Raw genomic sequence first — 20,167 nt, forward strand, 5'->3', positions numbered from 1 at the left:
GATGAACTAACAGAGTGAGAACCCACTCATCATGAAGGTGATGGTGCTGAGTCATTCATGAAAGATCTGCTCCCCCCCCATGATTTAATATCACCCACTGGGCCCCACCTCCACGATTGAGGATTACATTTCAACATGAGACTAGGAGGAGTCAAACATACAAACCATATCATTCCATTTCTGGCCCCTCAAATCTCATGTCCTTCTCATATTATAAAATACAGTCATCCCTTCCCAACAGTTTCCCACAGTCTTAACTCATTCCAGCATTAATCCAATCAAAAGTCCAAAGTCTCATCTGAGACTTGAGTCAAGCTCCTTCTACCTAGAAGCCTGTGAAATTAAAACAAGTTACTTATACTCAAGATACACTGGTAGTACAGGCATTGGGTAGATGTTCCATTCCAAAAGGGAGAAATCAGCCAGAAGAAAGAGGCAGTTGGCCCCACGGAAGTCTGCAACCCAACAGGCTAGGCATTAAACTTTAAATTCCAAAATAATTTCCCTTGCCTCCACGTCCTGTATCCTGGGCACACTGGTGCAAGAAGTGGATTCCCAAAGCCTTGGGCAGCTTTGACTTTATGGCTTTGCAGAATGCAATCCCCGTAGGCGCTCTAGTGAGCTGCAGTTAAGTTCCTGTGGCTTTTCCATGCTGAGCTTGCAAGCTGCGGGTGGCTTTTCCATTCTCAGCCCTGGAGGGTAGTGGCCCTCTTCCTACATCTTCACTAGGCAGTTTCCTGCTGGGAACTCTGTAGGGTCTCAAACCCCACATTTCCTCTCAGCACTGCCTGGCAGTGTTTCTCTGCAGGGACCCTGTTCTTACTGCAGGCTTCTGTCTGGGCACGCAGGCTTTCCCATATATCCTCTGGAATCTAGGTGGGAGTTGCCAAGCCTCCTTACTCTTGCATTCTGTGCACCTGCAGGCTTAACACCATGTGGAAGCTGCCAAGGCTTATGGTGGTTTGCACTTTCCAAAGAGGCAGCTTGAGCTTTACTGACGGCCCTTTGAGCCGTGGGTAGAGCTGGAGTGCTGGAATGCAGAGAGCAGTGTCCTAAGGCTGAGCAGGGCAGCAATGCCCTGTGCCTGGCCCCTGAAATAATTCTTTCATCCTAGGCCTTTGGCCTGTGTTGAGAGGGACTGCCTCAAAGATTTCTGAAGTGTCTTTAAGGCCTTCTTCCCATTGTCATGTACATTAGCACCTGGCTCCCTTTTAGTTATACTAGTTTCTTTAGCAAGTGGTTGCTCCACAGCCTGCTTGGATTCTTTCTCCACCGCAGAGCCAGGCTGAACAATCTCCAAACTTCTACGTTCTGCTTCCCTTTTACATATAAGTTCCAACTTATATTTAAGTCATTTCTTTGCTCCCACATCTGATATAGGCTGTCAGAAGCAGCCATATTACATCTTGAATAATCTGCTGCTTAGAAATTTCTTCTGCCAGATACCCTAGGTCACCATTCTTAAGTTCAAACTTCCGCAATTCCCTAGAGCATGGACACAATATAGCTAAGTGTTTTACTAGGGTTTAATAAGGATGGCCTTTACTCCAATTCCCAGTAACTTCCTCATTTCCACCTGAGACCTTGTCAGCCTTGCCCTCAGTGTCCGTATTTCTATCAGCATTTTGGTCACAACCATTTAACCCATCTCTAAGAAGTTCCAAACTTTCTCTCATCTTCCTGTCTTCTGACTCCTCCAAATTCTTTCAGCCTCTGTTTGTTACCCAGTTGCAAAGCCAATTTCACATCTTCAGGTATCTTTATAGCAATGCCTTACTCCTAGGTACCAATTTTCTGTGTTAGTCCATTCTTGCATTGCTATATAGAAATACCAGAGGCTGGGTAATTATTATAAAGAAAAAAAGTTTTGTGGCTGGGCATGGTGGCTCATTCCTATAATCCCAGCACTTCAGGAGACCGAGGTGGCTGGATCACTAGGTCAGGAGATCCAGACCATCCTGGCTAACACGGTGAAATCCCATCTCTACCAAAAATACAAAAAAAAAAAAAAAATTAGCCAGATATGGTGGTACACACCTGTAGTTTCAGCTACTCAGGAGGCTGAGGCAGGAGAATCACTTGAACCCAGGAAACGGAGGTTGTGGTGAGCCCAGATCGTACCACTGCACTCCAGCCTGGGTGACAGAGTGAGACTCCAGCTCCGAAAAAGAAGGTTTAATTGGCTCACAATTCTGCAGGCTTTACCAGGAGCATGGTGCTGGCACTTGCTTCTGATAAGGATTCAGGAAGCTTTCAATCATGGCAGAAGATGATGGGAAGCCAGCATGCCACATGGAGAGAACAGGGGCAAGAGAGAGAGGAAGTGCCACACAGAGTGAGAACTCATGCATTATGAAGGAGATGGTGCTAAGCCATTCATGAAGGATCTGCCCTGTGATCCAATACCTCCCATTAGGTTCTACCTCCAACATTGGGAATTATATTTAAACATAAGATTTGGAGGCAATGAACATCTAAACCATATCACCATATATGGAATAATTCCAGTATTAGGTTTCTTAGTATTACTTCAGGCTAAAGAGTAAAAATTAAACAAGAGTGAAGACTGGCATACACGTACTGGGCTCAAAATGTGGTGTCGACGTAACAAATGGCAATTGAAAATCATACTGATATTTTGCACCACAGTTGTTTGTGGGTACAGAATAATCTTTGTTTGGAACAGAGGCATTTGATAGGTAAATGTCAGATAAATGGTGGATAACAAAGCCTGGTGTAGACCGGAATAGTGCTTTACAGAGGAAAAAAAAATTGGTGTTCTTCAATGTGAGGGAAAAGATGAGAGAAGGAGAGAGCTGAGGGATAGGAAGGAGAGGAGAAGATGGGAGAGAAAAAGAGGAGGGGGGACTAAAGGGGATAGCAGAGGAGGTGGGAAGCAGGGGGAAGAGGTAGGAGAAAGAAGTTGGATGGAGCACTGGAGGAAGAGAGTCTACAAAGGACTTCCTAGAAATGTGCAAGTCATTGTGGGCAGCAAGTGATATGATTGACCCCACTGATTCCGTAGCGTTGACATACCTTGGCTGGTGGAAAATTATGCAAAGGCTGGATTTCACATCTGCCTTGGTGGTGGTTGGACAGTGATAGCAGAGATGAAGATTCCTGAAGCACAGGGGATTATGGGCCACATAAATTTTCAGTAATTCATAGAAATCTTGGGCATTCCACGTCATGCAACTTGAGCTCAAGTCAATCAAGATCTCAAGGGACAGGATAGCCACCAAGTAGCAGCATCCAGGTTACATAAAAATCTCTCTGTGTGTGTGTGTGTGTGTGTGTGTGTGTGTGTGTGTGTGTGTGTGTGTGTTGGGGAGAAAGAGAGAGAACACATATGGGGAAGAGAAAGAATTGGAGGATGCAGAGAGAAATCAGTTATGCTTATGAAAAATTCAACTACATTTGTACCTTTAATCCTATAATAGTCACATTTCATGCAAATAAAATAATAGATTCTCTTTTAATTTCCTCTCTGCTTCTGGTCAGTAGTTGCCTGTATTGCTCAATATCCCTGGCAAGTAACATTCAGTCATAGGAAGCTCAGTGCCACTGGGGGAAAGATTTTTCCAATTGTGAACACCTCTGTGGTTAGGAAAGTCTTCACATTGAACTAAAATTTTCATTAAATGTGTATTAAGTGTCTACTAAGTGGCAGGCACTATTCTATGTTCTGTGGATACAAAGTCCTTGCTCTCATCAGACTTATCTTCTAGTGGGTACAAATTCTAGATGAATGAAAGTTAACTATGATGCCAGGTGGATACACTGAAATACACCTGGATGTACTATACCAGCAGATACTAAAAAGGCAAATAAATAAATCTCAGTGTAGAAATATAGACCATAGACATAAATTTATAAGCATTCAGCTTACAATTTTCTTCAGATGATGAGTGTAAGTGGCAATGAGAAAAACCCCAACACACTCCACTATCAATATTCAGGGCAATGTGGAGGGACTGGAAAAGAAGCCATACAGCTGCAAATTCCAACTTCATTTTTTGTCCTCTAGAGTAGAAATGCTTCTTCAGCAAAAAAATCGGTTTTTAACTTCGAAGATCACCATTCCGCATTGCATAGTGGAAAATGAACACTTCTTAACTGTGGTGAGATCAGTTAAGCACTTCCTTCTAACCACCTAAGTGTGGTGAAGTGACAGTGGAACCGAGGATCTGCTGGAGCTTGCCCAGGTACAAGTGGCAGCAGCAGCAACAACCTGCACCCACTGTCAGGACAGAGGCTACAAGGCAGCAGTGCCAGATCAGTGCTAGCAGCAGATGGGACCAGAAACATACACCTGATTGCTGTCACAAATACTATAATGCGGTGTTAGCTAGTGGAGCTAGTTTCTTTTTCTTTTTTTTTTTTTTTTGAGACGGAGTTTCACTCTTGTTACCCAGGCTGGAGTGCAATGGCGCGATCTCGGCTCACTGCAACCTCCGCCTCCTGGGTTCAAGCAATTCTCCTGCCTCAGCCTCCTGAGTAGCCGGGATTACAGGCACGCACCACCATGCCCAGCTAATTTTTTGTATTTGTTTTTTAGTAGAGACGGGGTTTCACCATGTTGACCAGGATGGTCTCGATCTCTTGACCTTGTGATCCACCCGCCTCGGCCTCCCAAAGTGCTGGGATTACAGGCTTGAGCCACCGCGCCCGGCCTGGAGCTAGTTTCTATATCGCTGTGTGGACATAAACAACAACAGAAGTTGGAAGAGAATGGTACCTGCCTCCTGTTGGCTCAGTCCCACCCCAAATGAATGGTGTAATATCCATTCATCCCAGCTGGTGTAATACTGAATTGTTTGAATGCTGAAACAATTGTTTCAATACCGAATTGTTTCAAAATCAACTCAAACTGTTCACTGAGAGCCATTCAGTGTGCTGTTGGTGGGGTGGGGTGAGGGGGGAGAGCAGGGGGAAAAGGTAGATGGCCAATAGTTACAGTAATTATTGGGCTAGATGTCTAGTAACCATGGGCTAGTAACCATGGAGCTAAATGTGCGGTACTTATAGTAATCAGAGACTACTGACATCATGACCCACAACTCACTTTCCCACTTTCCTGGAACTGTTATGTACATACTCCCCACCCCGCCCCACCCCAAGCTGGTATAATTTCAGGTAAATACAAATTATACTAAGAATCACATCTCTGCAATTTTATTCTTGAGCTATTTGATGCCCTGGTGAGATACATTTAAACCACAAATCTCAACTGTTGAGAGCTACTTGAATTCTTAGACTATTATTCAATTTACTGGTTATCAAGCCTAGATTTCTGCTAGCTATAAATATCATGCCCAGTGTCCTCAGCCCATCTATTATTAATCGTGTTCACTAACTATTAAGGACAGATTTGATATGAGATCCTGAGGCATCATCTCTCTGGAGACTTTGTCCAAATCTTCTGCAAGGAGAAAAGAATCTGTTTAACAAATATCAAGTTGGATTGAACATCAGATACAATGTGATACTATCATTCAACAGGTTTGTGTCTATTTTGCTACAAAAATATTGTGAGAGACTTGCCAAGTGTTTTAATGAAATTCAGGCATCTGCAGCCTTACTGCCAGTTTCATCGGCTTATCAAAACAGGAAGTGGGTGTATTGGGCCCAGATCGTTTCATATGAATGCAGGTTATCACCTGGCAATCACTGCTTCGTTATCTAAAAGTTCACATGCCAATTTTTGACAAATTCATACTAGGATCTTGCTTAAGATGGTTATTAAATGTATTGAGTCTGAATTGTCTGCAGAATCTTCTTCTCCTTTTTGAAAATTAGAATGTTGGCTAATTTTCAGTTCTTCCACTATTTTGTGTGATTTTCAAAAATAATTACATCTGTGCTTAAGTAACATCTTCTGCAATTTTTTTGAAAGTTTTTGTCCAAGATAAGAAAGAAGAATTGGCCGGGCGCGGTGGCTCAAGCCTGTAATCCCAGCACTTTGGGAGGCCGAGACGGGTGGATCACGAGGTCAAGAGATCGAGACCATCCTGGTCAACATGGTGAAACCCCGTCTCTACTAAAAAAATACTAAAAATTAGCTGGGCATGGTGGCGTGTGCCTGTAATCCCAGCTACTCAAGGAGGCTGAGGCAGGAGAATTGCCTGAACCCAGGAGGCGGAGGTTGCAGTGAGCCGAGATCGCGCCATTGCACTCCAGCCTGGGCAACAAGAGCGAAACTCCGTCTCAAAAAAAAAAAAAAAAAAAAGAAAGAAAGAAGAATTAGTTAGGGCTGCCGTTTGCTTTGTAATAGCCGCCTCCTCCATCTTGACCTCTGTTTCCTTCTTACTAATGTTTGCCCCATCCTAGTCCCCCAACCTTGCAGAGGAGTCAGGCTGGTCCAAGAGAAGCACTAACCAAGTAGGTGCTGCTAGAGAAAGGGACCAAAAAAGCTGAAACTAGAACACCATAGTCTGATTTAATTAAGAACAGTGAGGGGCAATGAGTGTGAGTCCATCAGAAGGGTCAAGAGTCCAATGCACAGCAAACAGTGAGAAGATCAAAGTCAGCATTTAAAAGCAAGCCAGGAACAGTCATATTTGGTACAAAGCAGTCATGTTAAATATAATGGCTACTAGCCATGTGGATGTTTCAGCACTTGAAATGTGGCTAGCACCACTGAGGAAATAAATGTTTAATTTCAGTTTAATTTTTTTTTGAGACAGCAATTTTTATTTGTAATTAAAATTGAACCAATGTTAGATATTTTTGCATTAATACAACTCCATTGGTTTGATAGGGCTACATTTCACTTTAACTGTTGCATCATGTAAGATGTCATTGTGACATTGTTTGGTGCACTGTGCACACGTGTGTCATGTTATATGAACACATTACCAGTTTAGTTGGTGTCCACAAAATTATTTAAGTGATTTTTCCTATGCACCCATGTAACATTGTAACATGATTATTTGAATGTTTTATGCAGGTTGCACAAGTTAAAGTGATACCTATATAAATTGTAATTGGTAATTAAATGAAAATGCTTATTATTATAACAGAATAATATTTTTGTTCTAATTTTTTTTTGAGATGGAGTCTTGCTCTGTCACCAGGCTGGAGTGCAGTGGTGCAATCTCAACTCACTGTAACCTCCACCTCCCTCATTCAAGCGATTCTCCTGCCTCAGTCTCCCAAGTGGCTGGGACTACAGGTGCATGCCACCATGCCCAGCTAATTTTTTTTTTAATTTTTAGTAGAGACAGAGTTTTGCCATGTTGGCCAGGATGGTCTCAATCACCTGACCTTTTGATCTGCCCACCTCGGCCTCCCAAAGTGCTGGGATTACAGGCATAAGCCACCGCACCCAGCCTGTTCTAATTTTAAAAGCAAATATGGGGAAAAAATTAAGTTTAAAGCTAAGACATACTTCTGATGTAGAATCAAATGGTGGTAGCCTACCAGTACTACAACCAGAACAGTAAAGAATAAAAAGCCTGGAAGAAGGTATATCTTAAATTTCACAATGAATGGCAATTGCAATTTGTTGAGGCAAAGCAAAACAAAAAAGCTGTTTGCTTGTTGTATACAAATATATATATGTATATATATAAAAAACTCTTTAAGTTCTGGAGTACATGTGCAGAATGTGCAGGTTTGTTACATAGGTATACACTTGCCCTGGTGGTTTACGGCATCCACCACCCCTTTATCTACATTAGGTATTTCCCCTAATGCTATCCCTCCCCTATCCCCCAACCCCTCCCTTAGGCCCCCACCCCCCGACAGGCCCCAGTGTATGATGTTCCCCTCCCTGTGTCCATGTGTTCTCATTGTTCAACATCCACTTATGAGTGAGAACATGCAGTGTTTGGTTTTCTGTTCTTGTGTCAGTTTGCTGAGAATGATGGTTTCCAGCTTCATCCACAGTTCTGCAAAGGACACGAACTCATCGTTTTTTATGGCTGCATAGTATCCCATGGTGTATATGTGCCACATTTTCTTTGTCCAGTCCATCATTGATGAGCATTTGGGTTGGTTCCAAGTTCTTGCTATTGTGAACAGTGCCGCAATAAACATATGTGTGCATGTGTCTTTATAATAGAATGATTTAAAATCTTTTGACTATATACCTAGTACAGCCAGTGGTCATAACACGATTTGGTCATAAGTTGAGTAGGCTATATGTACAGTTGAAATGGTGCACGCAGAGATGGTAGTGCTGCCGGAAGCTGGTCCGCACCGTCGTACGCCCAGCTGGGCAACGTTTGCGCTGCCAGACATGGAGCAGTCGTGGCTAGTGATTGTGGTCGTAAAGTCGAATGGTCGTAAGTTGCCTAAGTCGTAAGTCGATCAATACCTGTAATGGGATTGCTGGGTCAAATGGTATTTCCATTTCTAGATCCTCAAGGAATTGCCACACTGTCTTCCACAATGGTTGAACTAATTTACACTCCCACCAACAGTGTAAAAGTGTTCCTATTTCTCCACATCCTCTCCAGCATCTGTTATCTCCTGATTTTTTTTTTCTCATTAAACTTTTTTAATGGGTCTCAAAATTCTGTGACAAATTTTTGGTCAAGTTGTTTCCATTAAAAAGTACTGATTTTAAAAACTAATAACTTAAAACTGCCACAAGCAAAAAAGAAAACCAAAGTGGTCCACAAAACATTCTCCTTTCCTTCTGAAGGTTTTACGATGCATTGTTATCATTAACCAGTCTTTTACTACTAAACTTAAATGGCCAATTGAAACAAACAGTTCTGAGACCGTTCTTCCTCCACCACTGATTAAGACTGAGGTGGCAGGTATTAGGGATAATATTCATTTAGCCTTCTGAGCTTTCTGGGCAGACTTGGTGACCTTGCCAGCTCCAGCAGCCTTCTTGTCCACTGCTTTGATGACACCCACGGCAACTGTCTGTCTCATATCACGAACAGCAAAGCGACCGAGAGGTGGATAATCTGAGAAGCTCTCAACACACATGGGCTTGCCAGGAACCATATCAACAATGGCAGCATCACCAGACTTCAAGAATTTAGGGCCATCTTCCAGCTTTTTACCAGAACGGCGATCAATCTTTTCCTTCAGCTCAGCAAACTTGCAGGCAATGTGAGCTGTGTGGCAATCCAGTACAGGGGCATAGCCAGCACTGATTTGGCCTGGATGGTTCAGGATAATCACCTGAGCAGTGAAGCCAGCTGCTTCCATTGGTCGGTGGTTCTTGCTGTCACCAGCAACGTTGCCACGACGAACATCCTTGACAGACACGTTCTTGACATTGAAGCCCACATTGTCCCCAGGAAGAGCTTCACTCAAAGCTTCATGGTGCATTTCAACAGATTTCACTTCAGTTGTAACGTTGACTGGAGCAAAGGTGACCACCATACCAGGTTTGAGAACACCAGTCTCCACTCGGCCAACAGGAACAGTACCAATACCACCAATTTTATAGACATCCTGGAGAGGCAGGCGCAAGGGCTTATCAGTTGGACGAGTTGGTGGTAGGATGCAGTCAAGTGCCTCAAGCAGTGTGGTCCCACTGGCATTGCCATCCTTACGGGTGACTTTCCAGCCCTTGAACCAAGGCATGTTAGCACTTGGCTCCAGCATGTTGTCACCATTCCAACCAGAAATTGGCACAAATGCTACTGTGTTGGGGTTGTAGCCAATTTTCTTAATATAAGTGCTGACTTCCTTAACGATTTCCTCATATCTCTTCTGGCTGTAGGGTGGCTCAGTGGAATCCATTTTGTTAACACCAACAATAAGTTGTTTCACATCTAGTGTGTAAGCCAGGAGGGCATGCTCTCGGGTCTGCCCGTTCTTGGAGATACCAGCTTCAAATTCACCAACACCAGCAGCGACAATCAGGACAGCACAGTCAGCCTGAGATGTCCCTGTAATCATGTTTTTGATGAAGTCTCTGTGTCCTGGGGCATCAATGATAGCCACGTAGTACTTGCTGGTCTCGAATTTCCACAAGGAGATATCAATGGTGATACCACGTTCACGCTCGGCTTTCAGTTTATCCAAGACCCAGGCATACTTGAAGGAGCCCTTTCCCATCTCAGCAGCCTCCTTTTCAAATTTTTCAATGGTTCTTTTGTCAATGCCCCCACATTTGTAGATTAGATGGCCAGTAGTGGTGGACTTGCCGGAATCTACACGTCCAATGACGACAATGTTGATATGAGTCTTTTCCTTTCCCATTTTGGCTTTTAGGGGTAGTTTTCACGACACCTACGTTCTGGGGGCAAACCCGTTGCGAAAAAAAGCATCTCCTGATTTTTTAATGATCGCCATTCTAACTGGCATGAGATAATATTTCAATGTGGTTTTGATTTGCATTTCTCTAATGACCAATAATGATGAACATTTTTTCATGTGTTTGTTGGCTGCATAAATGTCTTCTTTTGAAAAGTGTTTGCTCATATCCTTCACACACTTTTGGATGGGGTTGTTTGTTTTTTGCTTGTAAATTTGTTTAAGTTCTTTGTAGATTCTAGATATTAGCCCTTTGTCAGATGGGTAGATTGCAAAAATTTCTTCCTGTTCTGTTGGTTGCCAGTTCACTCTAATGATTGTTTCTTTTGCTGTGCAGAAGCTCTTAATTAGATCCTGTTTGTTGATTTTGGCTTCTGTTGCCATTGCTTTTGGTGTCATGAAGTCCTTGCCCATGCCTGTGTCCTGAATGGTATTGCCTGGATTTTCTTCTAGGGTTTTATGGTGTTAATCTCTTTTTTTTTTTTTTTTTTTTGAGGTGGAGTTTCGCTCTTGTTACCCAGGCTGGAGTGCAATGGCGCGGTCTCAGCTGACCGTAACCTCCGCCTCCTGGGTTCAGGCAATTCTCCTGCCTCAACCTCCTGAGTAGCTGGGATTACAGACACGCGCCACCATGCCCAGCTAATTTTTTGTATTTTTAGTAGAGACGGAGTTTTACTATGTTGACCAGGATGGTCTCGATCTCTTGACCTCATGATCCACCCCAGCCTCCCAAAGTGCTGGGATTACAGACGTGAGCCACCATGCCTGGCCTGGTGTTAGATCTTATGTTTAAATTTTTAATCCATCTGGAGTTAATTTTTGTATAAGGTGTAAGGAAGAGATCCAGTTTCAACTTTCTGCATATGGCTAGCCAGTTTTCCCAATACCATTTGTTAAATAGGGAATCCTTTCCCCATTGCTTGTTTTTGTCAGGTTTGTCAAAGATCTAATGGCTGTAGATGTGTGGCATTATTTCTGAGGCCTCTGTTCTGTTCCATTGGTCTATCTCTCTGTTTTGGTACCAGTACCATGCTGTTTTAATTACTGTAGCCTTGTAGTATAGTTTGAAGTCAGGTAGCATGATGCCTCCAGCTTTGTTCTTTTTGCTTAGGATTGTCTTGCTATGTCATCTCTTTTTTGGTTCCATTTGAAGTTTAAAGTGGTTTTTTTTGTTTTTGTTTTTGTTTTTGTTTTTTCCCAATTCTGTGAGGAAAGTTAATGGTAGCTTGATGAAGATGGCATTGAATCTATAAATTACTTCAGGCAATATGACCATTTTCATAATACTGATTCTTCCTAACCATGAACATGGAATGCTTTTCCGTATAATTGTGCCCTCTCTTATTTCCTTGAGCAGTGGTTTGTATTTCTCCTACAAGAGGTCCTTCATATTCCTTGTTAGGTATTTTATTGTATCCCTAGGTATTTTATTCTCTTTGTAGCACTTGTGAATGGGAGTTCACTCATGATTTGGCTCTCTGTTTGTCTGTTATTGATGTATAGGAATGCTTGTGATTTTTGCACATTGATTTTGTATCCTGAGACTTTGCCAAAGTTGCTTATCAGCTTAACAAGATTTTGGGCTGAGACGATGGGGTGTTCTAAATGTACAATCATGTCATCTTCAAATAGAGACAATTTGACTTCCTCTTTTCCTAATTGAATACCCTTTATTTCTTTTTCTTGCCTGATTGCCCTGGCAAGAACTTCCAATAGTATGATGAATAGGAGTGGTGAGAGAGGGCTTCCTTTCTTGTGCCAGTTTTCAAATGGAATGCTTCCTGTTTTTGCTCATTCAGTATGATATTGGCTGTGAGTTTGTCATAAATAGCTCTTATTATTTTGAAATATATTCCATTAATATCTAGTTTATTGAGAGTTTTTAGCATAAAGGGCTGTTGAATTTTGTCAAAGGCCTTCTCTGCATCTATTGAGATAATCGTGGTTTTTTTGTCTTTGATTCTGTTTATGTGATGGATTACATTTATAGATTTGCATATGTCAAACCAGCCTTGCATTCCAGGGATGAATCTGACTTGATCGTGATGGATAAGCTTTTTGATATGATGTTGGATTCTGTTTCCAGTATTTTATTGAGGATTTTTGCATCAATGTTCATCAGAGATATTGGCCTGAAATTTTCTTTTTCAGTTGTCTCTCTGACAGATTTTGGTATCAGGATGACATTGGTCTCATAAAATGAGTTAGGGAGAATTCCTTCTTTTTGTATTGTTTGGAATTGTTTCAGAACGAATGGTACCAGCTCCTCTTTGTACCTCTGGTAGAATTCGGCTGTGAACCCATCTGGTCCTAGACTTTTTTCAGTTGGTAGGCTATTAATTGCTGCCTCAATTTCAGACCGTGTTATTGGTCTTTTCAGGGATTCAGCTTCTTCCTGGGTTAGTCTTGGGAAGGTGTAAGGTGGTTCATTGGTAGAATTCTCGTCTGCCACATGGGAGGCCCGGGTTTGTTTCCCAGCCAATGCACCAACTTTTAAAAGATGTTAAAGTAATATTACAGATATTTTCAGATACTACATAGCAAATTTGATGTTTTCTCTCAACAGCCAAAAAATAATTGAAAAGAATAGATTAAGTTAGTCACTTGAAATCTAAAGTAAATACGTAACAAAAAATATATTTTAAGGTTTCAAATATACTTTATTTTTTCAATACTGCCATATTTTAATGGGTTCACAGTGGTTTTACCTGGCATCAATTATGAGTTGGCTTTGAAACAATTCAGTATTATACCAGTGGGGATGATTACTTATCTCCCTATTCATTTGGGGTGAGATTCTGCCAACAGAGGGCAGGTTCCATTATCTTCCAATTTATGTTGCTGTTATGTCCACATAGTGATACAGAAATTAGCTCCATTAGCTAACACAGCAATGCCATATTTCTCATAGCAATCAGGTGTATGTTTCTGGTGGCTCTGCTTTGCTATTATTTGCTAAATGCTTCAAACTTGAAAATGACTTAGTGTGGTTTTGGCCAAGGGAAACATCACGAAACTGAAGCTAGAACATTAGCAATGGCAGTTGCTGGTTTGGTGCAACTTCGCTTCGCATACCCTTGTTTCCAAAAAAATTCTTTCCGCTTGAGACAAAGTCTTGCTCTATGGCCCAGGCTGAAGTGCAGTGGTACAATCTCGGCTCACTGCAACCTCTGCCTCCTGGGTTAAAGCGATTCTCCTGCCTCAGCCTCCTGAGTAGCTGGGATTCCAGACACACGCCACTACGCCTGGCTAATTTTTGTATTTTTAGTAGAGATGGGGTTTCACCGTGTTGGCCAGGCTGGTCTCGAATGCCTGATATCATGATCCACATGCCTTAGCCTCCCAAAGTGCTGAGAGCCACTGTGCCTACCTCCCAAGAATATTTCAAAAATTATGCTTAACAGGATCTGGGCTTGTAACTTTAGGCAGTGATTAAACGTCTTGGATTCTGGCATAAAAAAGAAAACCATTTTTAGATTGTGACATGGTAAAATACACTATTATTATAGTTATGAAAATTTAGTTAGAAAACTATTAGGAAAAGAGTAAAAATGATTATTTTACAAAAAGTAAAATATTTTAAATTATGCCACTAAACAATTGCCCATAGCCTACAAGCCCTTTTTAAGTCTATCAAAGATAATTGATTAAAATTTTGAAAACTTGTAAACTAAAAGGTTGAACTCATGGTATATAAATATTTGAAACTTTAATATTATCAAAGAAGAATTTCTTCTAGATATGAATTTATGAAACTTTAAAACAAGAGGTTACTGTGTCCCTTTATTTCTGTCTTTCTTTCTTTTTTTTTTTTTTTTTTTGAGACGGAGTTTCGCTTTTGTTACCCAGGCTGGAGTGCAATGGCACGATCTCGGCTCACTGCAACCTCCGCTGCCTCCTGGGTTCAGGCAATTCTCCTGCCTCAGCCTCCTGAGTAGCTGGGATTACAGGCACGCGCCACCATGCCCAGCTAATTTTTTGTATTTTTAGTAGAGACGGGGTTTCACCAAGTTGACCAGGATGGTCTCGATCTCTTGATCTTGTGATCCACCCACCTCAGCCTCCCAAAGTGTTGGGATTACAGGCTTGAGCCACCGCGCCCGGCTTATTTCTGTCTTTCATCATAAATACAAACTGAAAGTATTTGTGCTCAGTGTTCTGAATCAGACTCATGGAAAGCATAGTGTATACAGTTATGTAAGTTGTGTGATATATACATGCAAATGCTACGAATCGGTGCCAGTTTATGGAATTTTGGAAAGAAGTGGAAGACACTGACTCGAATGATCTTGTGTTTTCCAATGTTCATTGGTTGAGTGACAAAAAAGGCTTACTCTTTTGTTAACTCCAATTTAAGATTTTCTTGAAGGAAAAGAATATTTGCAGAATTTTCACTAATCAAAGACAAAAGCTGGCAGCATGATTTATGTTTTCTCACTCGTATCACTTTTTTTTATTTTTTGAAACAGAATTTTGATCTGTCACCCAGGCTAGAGTGCAGTAGCGCAATCTTGCCTCACTGCAACCTCTGCCTCCCAGGTTCAAGCAACTCAGCATCCCAAGTAGCTGGGATTACAGGCACCTGCTACCATGCCCAGCTTTGTATTTTTAGTAGAGATGGTGTTTCCCCATATTAGCCAGGGCCAGGCTGGTCTCAAACTTCTAACCTCAAGTGATCCACAAGCTTCAGCCTCCCAAAGTGCTGGGATTACAGGTGTGAGCCACTGTGCCTCATTGTGCCCAGCCTTACTCATATCACATTTATAACCCCAGCTGCTGGGAGTATTGGCTGTGATGGCTCTCAGCTGACACTATCCTAAGGCATCGTACTGAGCTTAAAGCAGCTGCTTCACATATGGTTTCTCAAGCAGCATCCTAAGATGCTAACCAATGGTTCAATATGAGAGTATAAAGCCCGGCCACTTCAATTACACATTTTTCAAGTGCCATCCAAGTTTCAGAGTTTCCCATGAGAACTGCTGAGACCTCTGTTGCAACTGTGTTATGATTTAACTTATACCTCTGCTCAAATTTGCTTTCTACATTCTTTTACAGGTGTTGTCTCTAAAAGCACCCCACTATAATCCAGGTCATGTTTGCAGTCTCCTGTGTTCCTTTTTCTCTTTCTTTCTTTCTTCTTTTTTTGAGACCTAGTCTTCACTTTGTCACCCGGGCTGGGATGCAATGGCGCAATCTCGGCTCACTGCAACCTCCACCTCCCAGGTTCAAACAATTCTCCTGTCTTGGCCTCCAAGTAGTTGGAATTATAGGCACCTGCTAAGTTTTGTAATTTCTGGCTAATTTTTGTATTTTTATTAAAGATGGGGTTTCACAATGTTGGTCAGGCTGGTCTCAAGCTCCTGACCTCAGGTGATCTGCCCGCCTCAGCCTCCCAAAGTACTGGGATTACAGGCATGAGCCACCGTGCCTAGCCAATCTCCCATGTTTCTGAGTCCCTGTACCAATTTCTGCTTCTACAGAGCCTACAACAGTGGTGACTTGAGCAAGTTATCCATTGTGCAGCAATTTGTACCTCAGCTGTAAAATGGGTTAAAAATAACAGTACACATCTTTTAAGAATGTTGTGAGGATTAAATGAGTTAATATTTCTGAGGTACTTAGAAAAGTGTCTGACATAGGGAAAGTTTAGTTCTTATTCTAAGATATTGATGCCATCTGATGCCATATAAAGATTATGGCAGTTCTTTATATTTTCATAATGAGTTGTGTCAATTTTTCACAGCAATCTGTCACTACAGTTGCAAAAAACAAAATATAATCCATACTAATGAGAGGAAATATACAGTGTTTTCAGGCCTATCCAATGTGTCTGTCAGTAGAGAAGTGATTGAATAAATTATATGTTTAGACCATTGAACATTTTGTAGCTATTTTTAAAAATTAACTTTATTAGTTAAGAAGTGATTGAATAAATTGTATGTTTAGACTATGGAATATTTTGCGCTATTTTAAAAAATTAGCTTGACTGACAGAAGCAAATTCAATTTCTCTTGGGAGGAATACATCCTAAAATTGGGTCTCAAAAATCCACTGGTAGAGACCCAATGACTATGAGCTTTCATATAAAGTCACAACACATACTAGAATCATAATAAAATGTAAGAGAAGTATCTTTATTATGTTTTAAAAAATAAAAGATTTGTTTGTTGTTTTTTTCCCCTACTGAAACAGGATCTCACTTTGTTGTCCAGTCTGGGGTGCAGTGGCACAATCATAGTGCACTGTAGCCTCAAATTCCTGGGCTCAAGCCCTCCTCCTGCCTCAACTTCCTGAGCATATTTGTCTAATTTGAGATCCAGAAAGAGGAAATAAAAAGACTGGGTAAAATCTAATATAAGGACACAGTGGCTGAGACTTTCCAGAAATATTGAAAGATACCAAGCCCACATTCAACAATTTAAGGTGGCAATTGCTTTATTAAGCTATAACAAACCAGGAATTGCCAGAGAATATTCACGAACAGATTGTCACTTAGATATATTTGAAAAGTCATTTACAACTACTAATAAAGAGAACTTTGATTTTTCTAGAAGCATATTATGAAATGAGAGTAAATGTCAGATTTTAAGCTATTTTGTTGATAAAATGAGTTTATGGAGAACATTTTGACATATTTTACTCAACTGTATTTCATATATCATTCATATAAACTATATTTTCATACCCTCTATTTATGAGTAGAATAAAAAACTCATAGCAAACTAGGAATAGAAAAAACTTCCTTAATTGATAAATTAATTTGATAAGGAGTATCTAAGAGAAACTACAATTAAGATCACTTTTCCCCTAAGGCAAGGATATTGATTCTAATCACATCTATTTAACATTGTATTTGAGGTCCTAATCCTAGCTAGTGCAATAAAGCAAGGAAAATAAATGAACAGAATACAGATGTGAAAGGAGGGCTGTAATTGTTTTTATCTCTAGATGACATCATCATTCATCTAGAACACCCAGAAGAATCCAAGAAAAAAACTACAATAAGTGAATTTACCACGGTAACAGAATACAAGGTCTGTTTAAAAAAAAATCAATTTTATTTCTACATACTAGCTGTAAATACCCAAGAATACACTGTAAAATACTATCAACCGCTGAAAAGCTAAATTTTTAAAAAGTATTTATAAATAGCATAAAAAGAATGAAATACTTAGGAATAAACCTAACAAAAATTGTGAAAGATCTTTGCACTGAAAAGAAAGAAATTAAAGAGATAAAGTGTTCAAGGATAAAAGAAATTAAAGAGAACAAACAGGGTAGGCATACACTATGTATACGAATTAGAAGATTCAATAACATTAAAATGTCAAAACTTCTCAAATTCCCAGGAGAAAAATAAGTCTTTTTTAAAAAGATATTTAGAATTCTGAGATACATGAAAATCAGAGGACCCCAAATAGCCAAGACGATTTTAAAGAACAAAGTTAGAGAATTTACACTCTCTGATATCAATATTTACTATAAAGATACAGTAAGCGATACATTATGATATTAGCATAAGGATGGACAAACAGATTAACAAAACAGAGTCCAAAAACAGACCTTCATGTATATATTCAGCCGATTTTTGAGAAAGTCACTAAAGCAATTCAAGGGGAAATGGATCTTTTTAATAAATTGTGTTAGGACAATGTTTAGAGAAAAAAATAAACTTTGACCCTCATCTGATACCACACGCAAAAAATTAATTTGAGATACATGATAGTGAAATGGAAGGGAAGTGCTGGAGAGGGCATGATGCCTGGCCAGGGCTTCATCTCCTAGCGTGTGCCCACGGACCTAGGTGAGGACAGGCATTTTTGTTTTTCTGCCTAAATGTTGCATTTCCCAAGACCACCCTGGCCTGCCGTGTCCCCATCCTGTGCCTATAAAACTGGCTGCCCTCCCCCACCAAGACTCTAGCAGGCAGACATGCTGGCAGCTGAACATGGAAAGGAGTGCAGAGGCGCGCACTGGTGTAGGAGCACACCAGCATGCCGTCAGGCCATTGACCACAGAATAACGCAAAGTTTGGCTGGGGCAGTCAGAGGAAAGCCCAGTCCAGGGCGGAGCTGTCTTACTCCAGGGGAAAACCATCTCTCTTCTGGCTCCCCCATCTGCTGACAGCTGCTTCCACTCAATAAAACCTTGCACTCATTCTCCAAGTCCACGTGTGATCCGATTGTTCTGGTACACCAAGGCAAGAACACTTGGGGTACAGAAAGCCCTCTTTCCTTGAGATAAGGGCAGGGGTGTAACTGAGTAAACACAAGCTGCCTACAGACAGCTAAATTAAAAGAGCACCCTGTAACACACACTCACTGGGGCTTCAGCTGTCAACATTCACCCCTAGACACTGCTGCGGGGTCAAAGCCCCACAACCTGCCCATCTGTATGCTCCCCAAGAGGTTGGAGCAGGGGGCACTGAAGAAGTGAGCCACTCCCCCATTGCATGCCCTGTGAGAGGGACAAGCGAACTTTTCCATTTCAACAGTCCTAAATATAAAAGTCAGTATCACAAAGCTTCTACAAGAAAATATAGAAGAAAATCTTTGTGATCTTAGGGTAGGCAAAGGGTTCTTAAATAGGATGTAAAACACACTGTGCATAAAAAATCATAAGTTGGACTTCATAGAATTAAAATATTCTACTCATCAAAAGAAACTTAATAAAGGGTAGGCAAACCACAAATAGGAAGAAAATATTCACAATGCATATGTCAATGACAAGACTTATATCCAGAGTATATAAAGAATTCCCTTAAGTCAATCAATTCAATTTAAAAATTGGAGGAGGATTTGGACAGACACCACACAAAAGATGATATCTAAATTGTTGAGAAGCATATGAAATATAGTCAACATCATTAATCACTAGGGACAGAAAAATTAAAAACATAACGGGATGCTACCACATACCCAAAAGAAGAGCTAAACTTAAAAAGGCTCATTTCCTTGGGAAAGATGTGTAGTGGCTAGAACTCTTATACATGGCTGGTGGGAGTGTAAAATGATGCAGAGACTTTGTAAAACTTTTGGCAGTTTCTAATAAAAATAAAACATACACTTACCCAATGGCGATTCCATATCCAGGTATTTATCCAACAGAAATGAATTCATAGGTTCACCAAAAAAAAAAAAAAAAAAAGGAACTAAAATGGGCTGGGCACAGTGACTCATACCTGTAATCCCAGCACTTTGGGAGGCTGAGGTGGGAGGACCACTTGAACTCGAGCTCAGATATTTGAGACCAGCCTGGACAACATAGTGAGACCTCATCTACATCATTAAAGAAAAAAAAAACCTAAAATGTTTATAGGTTCTGGGCTGGGCATGGTAGCTCATGTCTGTAATCCTAGCATTTTGGGAGACCAAGGTGGGCAGATCACTTGAGTTCAGAATTTCAAGACCAGCCTGGGCAACATGGCAAAACCCCATCTCTACTAAAAATACAAAAAATTAGCTGGGCGTGGTGGCATGTGCCTGTACTCCCAGATACTCAGGAGGCTCAGGCACGAGAATCACTTGAACCTGGGAGGTGGAGGTTGCAGTGAGCTGAAATGGTGCCACTGCACTCTCCACCCTGGGCAACAAAGTGAGACTCTGTCTCAAAAAAAGAAAAAAGTTTATAGGTTCTTTTCACAACATATTGAACCAGATAACAACCCAAATGTACAACAGTAGGAAAACAGATGAAGAAACTATGGTAGGCCTGGCACAGTGGCTCACGTTTGTAATCCCTGCACTTTGGAAGGCCAAGGTGGGCGGATCACCTGAGGTCAGGAGTTCAAGACCAGCCTGGCCAACATAATGAAACCCCGTCTCTGCTAAAAAAAATATGCAAAAAATTAGCCGGGCATGGTGTTGTACACTTGTAATCCCAGCTACTCAGAAGTCTGAGGCAGGAGAATCGCTTGAACCCAGAGGGTAGAGGTTGCAGT

General features: G+C 41.1%; 1 pseudogene; it reads right to left on the reverse strand.

The window, feature by feature from the left end:
• Positions 1-8,663: 8,663 nt before the first annotated feature.
• Positions 8,664-10,188, reverse strand: LOC120364664 (elongation factor 1-alpha 1 pseudogene; annotated as a pseudogene).
• Positions 10,189-20,167: the final 9,979 nt, after the last annotated feature.

The sequence above is a fragment of the Saimiri boliviensis genome, chromosome 6 (assembly GCF_048565385.1).
Source record: "Saimiri boliviensis isolate mSaiBol1 chromosome 6, mSaiBol1.pri, whole genome shotgun sequence".
Classification (NCBI taxonomy): Eukaryota; Metazoa; Chordata; class Mammalia; order Primates; family Cebidae; genus Saimiri; species Saimiri boliviensis.